This window comes from Sturnus vulgaris, unplaced genomic scaffold (assembly GCF_052056855.1).
Source record: "Sturnus vulgaris isolate bStuVul1 unplaced genomic scaffold, bStuVul1.hap1 Scaffold_183, whole genome shotgun sequence".
NCBI classification, from domain to species: domain Eukaryota; kingdom Metazoa; phylum Chordata; class Aves; order Passeriformes; family Sturnidae; genus Sturnus; species Sturnus vulgaris.
Window position 1 is genome coordinate 257,501 of NW_028276119.1, and position 8,737 is coordinate 266,237.

Below are 8,737 nucleotides of genomic sequence, written 5' to 3' on the forward strand. Positions count from 1 at the left end.
CTTTTCTCACTCGCCAACACAGCCAGCCCTTCTCTCTCGCCTTTCGCTTTCGCTTCGGTGGCGGCCCGTGACCCTTCGTCAGCGCGCGCTTCTCGGTGCCGCGGCTTAGGGCCGCGAGAGAAAAAGAACGGAGGCCGGGCGGGCACCCCCACACTGCCCCGCACACCGGCACGCTTTAATAAAAAAGAACGGAGCCGCTCGCAAAACCCAGCCCCCGCCGGCAACGGCAACCACGGCAGCCGGGGCAGGCCAGACACCACGGGCCGCCCCGGCACGGTGCCTCGATCGCGCCCGGCCGATACCGAGAAAGGGCGAGGCGCCGCCGCCCCGCCCACGACACACTCTCGGGGGCTCACTCGCTCGCTCGCTCTCTGTTGGGTTGCGGGGTCCGTCCTGGGGGGGGGGACACGGCCGGCCACCGCGGCCGACCGCCGCCCCGGAAAAATTCTGCCCGCTACACGCGGGTCCCCGGCTTAGGGCCGAGGAAGGGGGACGACTTCAACAACACACGGCAGGGCCGGACACTCCCGTCACCGAGCCCCCCTTCGCAGGCAAGCAAGCGAAGCCGAGAGGCGAGGCCACACGCCCCACTGCATGTCCCCCGCTGCCCTTTCGATACGGACACAACTCTGGCAACACAGGTCGGGAGCGGGAAACGAGGCGCAGCCAACCTCGGCCAAGCGAGCCACGCCCGGGGGGCTCTCGGGGAGGGGGGCCAGGGAAAGCCCGGGCAGGCTCAACACAACCCCGGGCCGGCCCCACAGAAATCCAGCCCCGGCTGCCGGCCACCAGCGTGCACCGGGACCGACAGCCGAAGAAATGCCGCACCCGGCGAGCGGGCGGGGCCCCGGCTTAAGGCCGGGCAGAAAAGGGGCGAGGCGCCGCCGCCTCGCCCGCCACCATCCCCGGGGGAGCGAGCAGGCGCCCGGCTCCCCGTTGTCACGAAACCGGCAGCAGCCGGGCCGGAGCGGGACACACTCGCGGCTTTCTCGCCCTCTCTCTGGGCCTTTTTCTCGCTTCTCCCCCGCCTGGAACAACGCAGCCTCGCCTGGGCCGGGGGAGCGCGGTGGCTCTCGGATCGCATCGCTCTCTCTGGGGGCTTTCTCGCTTCTCCCCCGGACTGAACACGCAGCCTCGGCCTGGGCCGGGGAGCGGCTCTCGGATCGCATCGGTCTCTCTGGGGGCTTTCTCGCTTCTCCCCCGACTGAGCACGCAGCCTCGCCTGGGCCGGGGAGCGGCTCTCGGATCGCATCGGTCTCTCTCTCTGGGCTAACCTGTCCCAGTCGAACTGGGTAAGACGGGAAGCCGGACGAAGCCACGCGACTCGCCCCGACATCGGCGGTGTTCTTCTGGCCCTGGCGACCGCACGCGCGTCCGCCCTTCTCCGCCACGGACACAGGCACGGCAACAGCCTGTGGGGATACGGCCCGTCACCTCGTTCCCATAATACGGACAGATGGGCCCGAAGCGGCGGAGGCCGGAAAGAGAACCGATGTACGTGACCGAGGGGGCGCAGTGGCGCACGCCGCCTTCTACGATGACATAGCCGGAGGCAGCGAGAAACAGCGACCCCTTGGAGTACTTCCAGGCCGGCGGCGGACAACAGGTCTACCAGCCATGAAACGGGCAACAGGTCTACCGACGGCTTGCTGCGGACAACAGGTCTACCCAGCCATGAAACGGGCAACAGGTCTACCAAGCTGCGGACACCAGGTCTACCCAGGGCATGCTGCGGACACCAGGTCTACCCACGGCTTGCTGCGGACAACAGGTCTACCCAGCTGCGGACAACAGGTCTACCCAGGGCATGAAACGGGCAACAGGTCTACCAAGCTGCGGACACCAGGTCTACCCAGGGCATGCTGCGGACACCAGGTCTACCCACGGCTTGCTGCGGACACCAGGTCTACCCAGCCATGAAACGGGCAACAGGTCTACCAAGCTGCGGACACCAGGTCTACCCAGGGCATGCTGCGGACAACAGGTCTACCCAGCCATGAAACGGGCAACAGGTCTACTCACGGCTTGCTGCGGACAACAGGTCTACCCAGCCATGAAACGGGCAACAGGTCTACCAAGCTGCGGACAACAGGTCTACCCAGGGCATGCTGCGGACACCAGGTCTACCCACTCAATGCTGCGGACAACAGGTCTACCCAGGCATGAATCGGGCAACAGGTCTACCAAGCTCCGGACACCATGTCTACCCACGGCTTGCTGCGGACAACAGGTCTACCCAGCCATGAAACGGGCAACAGGTCTACCAAGCTGCGGACACCAGGTCTACCCAGGGCATGCTGCGGACACCAGGTCTACCCAGCCATGAAACGGGCAACAGGTCTACTCACGGCTTGCTGCGGACAACAGGTCTACCCAGCCATGAAACGGGCAACAGGTCTACCAAGCTGCGGACACCAGGTCTACCCAGGGCATGCTGCGGACACCAGGTCTACCCACTCAATGCTGCGGACAACAGGTCTACCCAGGCATGAATCGGGCAACAGGTCTACCAAGCTCCGGACACCAGGTCTACCCACGGCTTGCTGCGGACAACAGGTCTACCCAGCCATGAAACGGGCAACAGGTCTACCAAGCTGCGGACACCAGGTCTACCCAGGGCATGCTGCGGACACCAGGTCTACCCAGGGCATGAAACGGGCAACAGGTCTACTCACGGCTTGCTGCGGACACCAGGTCTACCCAGCCATGAAACGGGCAACAGGTCTACCAAGCTGCGGACACCAGGTCTACCCAGGGCATGCTGCGGACACCAGGTCTACCCAGCCATGAAACGGGCAACAGGTCTACTCACGGCTTGCTGCGGACACCAGGTCTACCCAGCCATGAAACGGGCAACAGGTCTACCAAGCTGCGGACACCAGGTCTACCCAGGGCATGCTGCGGACACCAGGTCTACCCACGGCTTGCTGCGGACAACAGGTCTACCCAGGCATGAAACGGGCAACAGGTCTACCAAGCTGCGGACACCAGGTCTACCCAGGGCATGCTGCGGACACCAGGTCTACCCACGGCTTGCTGCGGACAACAGGTCTACCAACTCAATGCTGCGGACAACAGGTCTACCCAGCCATGAAACGGGCAACAGGTCTACCAAGCTGCGGACACCAGGTCTACCCACGGCTTGCTGCGGACACCAGGTCTACCCAGCCATGAAACGGGCAACAGGTCTACCAAGCTGCGGACACCAGGTCTACCCAGGGCATGCTGCGGACACCAGGTCTACCCAGCCATGAAACGGGCAACAGGTCTACCAAGCTGCGGACACCAGGTCTACCCAGCCATGAAACGGGCAACAGGTCTACTCACTCAATGCTGCGGACACCAGGTCTACCCAGCCATGAAACGGGCAACAGGTCTACCAACTCAATGCTGCGGACAACAGGTCTACCCAGCCATGAAACGGGCAACAGGTCTACCAAGCTGCGGACACCAGGTCTACCCACGGCTTGCTGCGGACAACAGGTCTACCCAGGCATGAATCGGGCAACAGGTCTACCAAGCTGCGGACACCAGGTCTACCCACGGCTTGCTGCGGACACCAGGTCTACCCAGCCATGAAACGGGCAACAGGTCTACCAAGCTGCGGACACCAGGTCTACCCAGGGCATGCTGCGGACACCAGGCCTACCCAGCCATGAAACGGGCAACAGGTCTACCAAGCTGCGGACAACAGGTCTACCCAGGGCATGCTGCGGACAACAGGTCTACCCAGCCATGAAACGGGCAACAGGTCTACTCACGGCTTGCTGCGGACACCAGGTCTACCCAGCCATGAAACGGGCAACAGGTCTACCAAGCTGCGGACACCAGGTCTACCCAGGGCATGCTGCGGACACCAGGTCTACCCACGGCTTGCTGCGGACACCAGGTCTACCCAGCCATGAAACGGGCAACAGGTCTACCAGGCTGCGGACACCAGGTCTACCCAGGGCATGCTGCGGACACCAGGTCTACCCACGGCTTGCTGCGGACAACAGGTCTACCCAGCCATGAAACGGGCAACAGGTCTACCAAGCTGCGGACACCAGGTCTACCCAGGGCATGCTGCGGACACCAGGTCTACCCAGCCATGAAACGGGCAACAGGTCTACTCACGGCTTGCTGCGGACAACAGGTCTACCCAGCCATGAAACGGGCAACAGGTCTACCAAGCTGCGGACAACAGGTCTACCCAGGGCATGCTGCGGACACCAGGTCTACCCACGGCTTGCTGCGGACAACAGGTCTACCCAGGCATGAATCGGGCAACAGGTCTACCAAGCTCCGGACACCAGGTCTACCCACGGCTTGCTGCGGACAACAGGTCTACCCAGCCATGAAACGGGCAACAGGTCTACCCACTCAATGCTGCGGACAACAGGTCTACCCAGCCATGAAACGGGCAACAGGTCTACCAAGCTGCGGACACCAGGTCTACCCACTCAATGCTGCGGACACCAGGTCTACCCAGCCATGAAACGGGCAACAGGTCTACTCACGGCTTGCAGCGGACAACAGGTCTACCCAGCCATGAAACGGGCAACAGGTCTACCAAGCTGCGGACACCAGGTCTACCCAGGGCATGCTGCGGACACCAGGTCTACCCAGCCATGAAACGGGCAACAGGTCTACTCACGGCTTGCTGCGGACACCAGGTCTACCCAGCCATGAAACAGGCAACAGGTCTACCAAGCTGCGGACACCAGGTCTACCCAGCCATGAAACGGGCAACAGGTCTACCAAGCTGCGGACACCAGGTCTACCCAGGGCATGCTGCGGACACCAGGTCTACCAACTCAATGCTGCGGACAACAGGTCTACCCAGCCATGAAACGGGCAACAGGTCTACCAAGCTGCGGACACCAGGTCTACCCAGGGCATGCTGCGGACACCAGGTCTACCAACTCAATGCTGCGGACACCAGGTCTACCCAGCCATGAAACGGGCAACAGGTCTACCAACTCAATGCTGCGGGCAACAGGTCTACCCAGGCATGAATCGGGCAACAGGTCTACCAAGCTGCGGACACCAGGTCTACCCACGGCTTGCTGCGGACAACAGGTCTACCCAGGCATGAATCGGGCAACAGGTCTACCAAGCTGCGGACACCAGGTCTACCCACGGCTTGCTGCGGACACCAGGTCTACCCAGCCATGAAACGGGCAACAGGTCTACCAAGCTGCGGACACCAGGTCTACCCAGGGCATGCTGCGGACACCAGGTCTACCCAGCCATGAAACGGGCAACAGGTCTACTCACGGCTTGCTGCGGACACCAGGTCTACCCAGCCATGAAACGGGCAACAGGTCTACCAAGCTGCGGACACCAGGTCTACCCAGGGCATGCTGCGGACACCAGGTCTACCCAGCCATGAAACGGGCAACAGGTCTACTCACGGCTTGCTGCGGACACCAGGTCTACCCAGCCATGAATCGGGCAACAGGTCTACTCACGGCTTGCTGCGGACACCAGGTCTACCCAGCCATGAATCGGGCAACAGGTCTACCAAGCTGCGGACAACAGGTCTACCCAGGGCATGCTGCGGACACCAGGTCTACCAACTCAATGCTGCGGACACCAGGTCTACCCAGCCATGAAACGGGCAACAGGTCTACCAAGCTGCGGACACCAGGTCTACCCAGGGTATGTAGCGGACACCAGGTCTACCAACTCAATGCTGCGGACACCAGGTCTACCCAGCCATGAAACGGGCAACAGGTCTACCAAGCTGCGGACACCAGGTCTACCCAGCCATGAAACGGGCAACAGGTCTACCCACTCAATGCTGCGGACAACAGGTCTACCCAGCCATGAAACGGGCAACAGGTCTACCAAGCTGCGGACACCAGGTCTACCCAGGGCATGCTGCGGACAACAGGTCTACCCAGCCATGAAACGGGCAACAGGTCTACTCACGGCTTGCTGCGGACAACAGGTCTACCCAGCCATGAAACGGGCAACAGGTCTACCAAGCTGCGGACACCAGGTCTACCCAGGGCATGCTGCGGACACCAGGTCTACCCAGCCATGAAACGGGCAACAGGTCTACTCACGGCTTGCTGCGGACACCAGGTCTACCCAGCCATGAAACGGGCAACAGGTCTACCAAGCTGCGGACACCAGGTCTACCCACGGCTTGCTGCGGACACCAGGTCTACCCAGCCATGAAACGGGCAACAGGTCTACCAAGCTGCGGACACCAGGTCTACCCAGGGCATGCTGCGGACACCAGGTCTACCCAGCCATGAAACGGGCAACAGGTCTACTCACGGCTTGCTGCGGACACCAGGTCTACCCAGCCATGAAACGGGCAACAGGTCTACCAAGCTGCGGACACCAGGTCTACCCAGGGCATGCTGCGGACACCAGGTCTACCCACTCAATGCTGCGGACAACAGGTCTACCCAGCCATGAAACGGGCAACAGGTCTACCAAGCTGCGGACACCAGGTCTACCCAGGGCATGCTGCGGACACCAGGTCTACCAACTCAATGCTGCGGACAACAGGTCTACCCAGCCATGAAACGGGCAACAGGTCTACCAAGCTGCGGACACCAGGTCTACCCACGGCTTGCTGCGGACACCAGGTCTACCCAGCCATGAAACGGGCAACAGGTCTACCAAGCTGCGGACACCAGGTCTACCCAGGTCATGCTGCGGACACCAGGTCTACCCACGGCTTGCTGCGGACAACAGGTCTACCCACTCCAAGCTGCGGACACCAGGTCTAACTACTCCATTACGCGGACAACAGGTCTACCCACTCCATGCGGCGGACAACATGTCTACCCGCTCCATGCTGCGGACACCAGGTCTGCCCACGCCGTGATGCGGACCACAGGTCTACCTTCGCCATGCTGCACGCAGCCCGGGTCGCACCGGAGCTAGGTAGACCCGGTCGCCGCGGCCGTCGCAGCGCCCTCGCCCTCGACGGCGGACCCACGCCGCCGGTCCCGGAGGCGGGTAGACCTGGTCGCCGCGGCCACGGCGGCCGCCCATCCCGGAGCCCAGTAGACCTGGCCGCCGCGGGACCGGCCAAGTTTCCCGGAGTCGTGTAGACCTGGTCGTCGCGGCCACGGCCGCCGCCGCTGCGCCTTCGCCGGCGACGGCGGTCCCACGCCACCGGCCCCGGAGCCGCGTCGACCTGGCCGCCGCGGGACGGGCCACGTTTCGCGGATCCGGGTAGACGAGGCATCCTTGTACCATCTCGGAGCCGGGGAAACCCCACAGCCTCTTAACGCTCCGGAGCCCAAGTGCTCCAGCAGCCTTGCCCCGCCCGGCAGAATCGATTTCAAGACCAAGACATATTTTCGACAACATTTTATTTCATCATTTCATTTCATTTCTTTTCATTTCATTTTATTATTTTATTTTATTTCGTTTTGTTTTGTTTTGTTTTGTTTTGTTTTGTTTTGATTTGATTTGATTTGTTTCATTTCCTCTTTGCCTTTTTTGAATGATTGCCTCTTCTATTTACTCGGAAAGAAAATCTTTTCCGGAAAACAAAACTCTTGCCAAATCTTATTTGTGATCCCTTTGGGCCCACAGCCGAGCTGACGGAGGGCCTGTGCCCGGTTCTCGCCCTGCTGACACACTGACCCCCCCAAACGGCGTCCTCCCTACCCCACGCCTCCTCCCCCGTCCCCCAGAGACCCTACCTACAGAGCCCCCCCCCACCACAAAACAGAACCTCACGGGCCGCAGCACAGCCAGGGGAAGCACGTACGTGCAGCGAAACTCGGCCCAAAGCCGCCGCGCCCTGGCACAACTCGCCCTGCCCCTTCCCGCCCCACGGAGGCGGCTGCATCGAGGCGACCGGCGCCGCCGTCGGCAAGCGGGTGGCCGCTTTCGGGCCGGTTCTTCCGCGGAAGGTCTGCAGAGCTCTTGGGGCCTCGGCGCGGGTTTGGGGGGCCGTGAGGGCTCGCTGTCGAGGCGCCCGGGGCCGGCACGAAGCCGCCTGCCCTCTCCCTGTCCCTGCCCCGTCTTCCGCAGCCACCCATTAACGCTGGGGGCGAGCCCGCCCTCCGCCATCAACCTCCCATGCAGCGCTTTCAGACTTTCCCCGCCCCTGCCCATTGTCGGCTGGGGGCGCCCTGCCCCCCGCCGTCAGCCTCCCTGGCAGCGCTTTCAGACTCTCTCGGGCCCCTGCCCATTGTCGGCTGGGGGCGCCCCGCCCCCCGCCCTCAGCCTCCCTGGCAGCGCTTTCAGACTGCCTCGGGCCCTGCCCATTGTCGGTTGGGGGCGCCCCGCCCCCCGCCCTCAGCCTCCCTGGCAGCGCTTTCAGACTGCCTCGGGCCCTGCCCATTGTCGGTTGGGGGCGACCCCGCCCTCCGCCATCAGCCTCCCTGGCAGCGCTTTCAGACTGCCTCGGGCCCTGCCCATTGTCGGTTGGGGGCGACCCCGCCCTCCGCCATCAGCCTCCCTGGCAGCACTTTCAGCCTCTTCCTGCCCCCGCCCACGGTCCCACCGGGCAGTTTACACGGCGGCGGCGGGAGGCTGATGCCGAGGTCGGCAGGCGGAGAGCCTGGTGCACAAGCAGGGATGGCGGCGGGATGATTGGCGCCGTCTGTCCCTGGTCAAAGAAGCTCTCTGTTCAGCTTTCTCGGAGCCTTTTGCTTTGGTGGCGTTCCTTCCTCCTCCGCCCCGGCGCCGCTCAAGCCTGCGGCAGGGCGGCAGCGCGGCGGGTGGGCGGCCGGGGGGAGGGGGGAGGGGGGGGGGAGGGAGGGAGCGCGCGAGC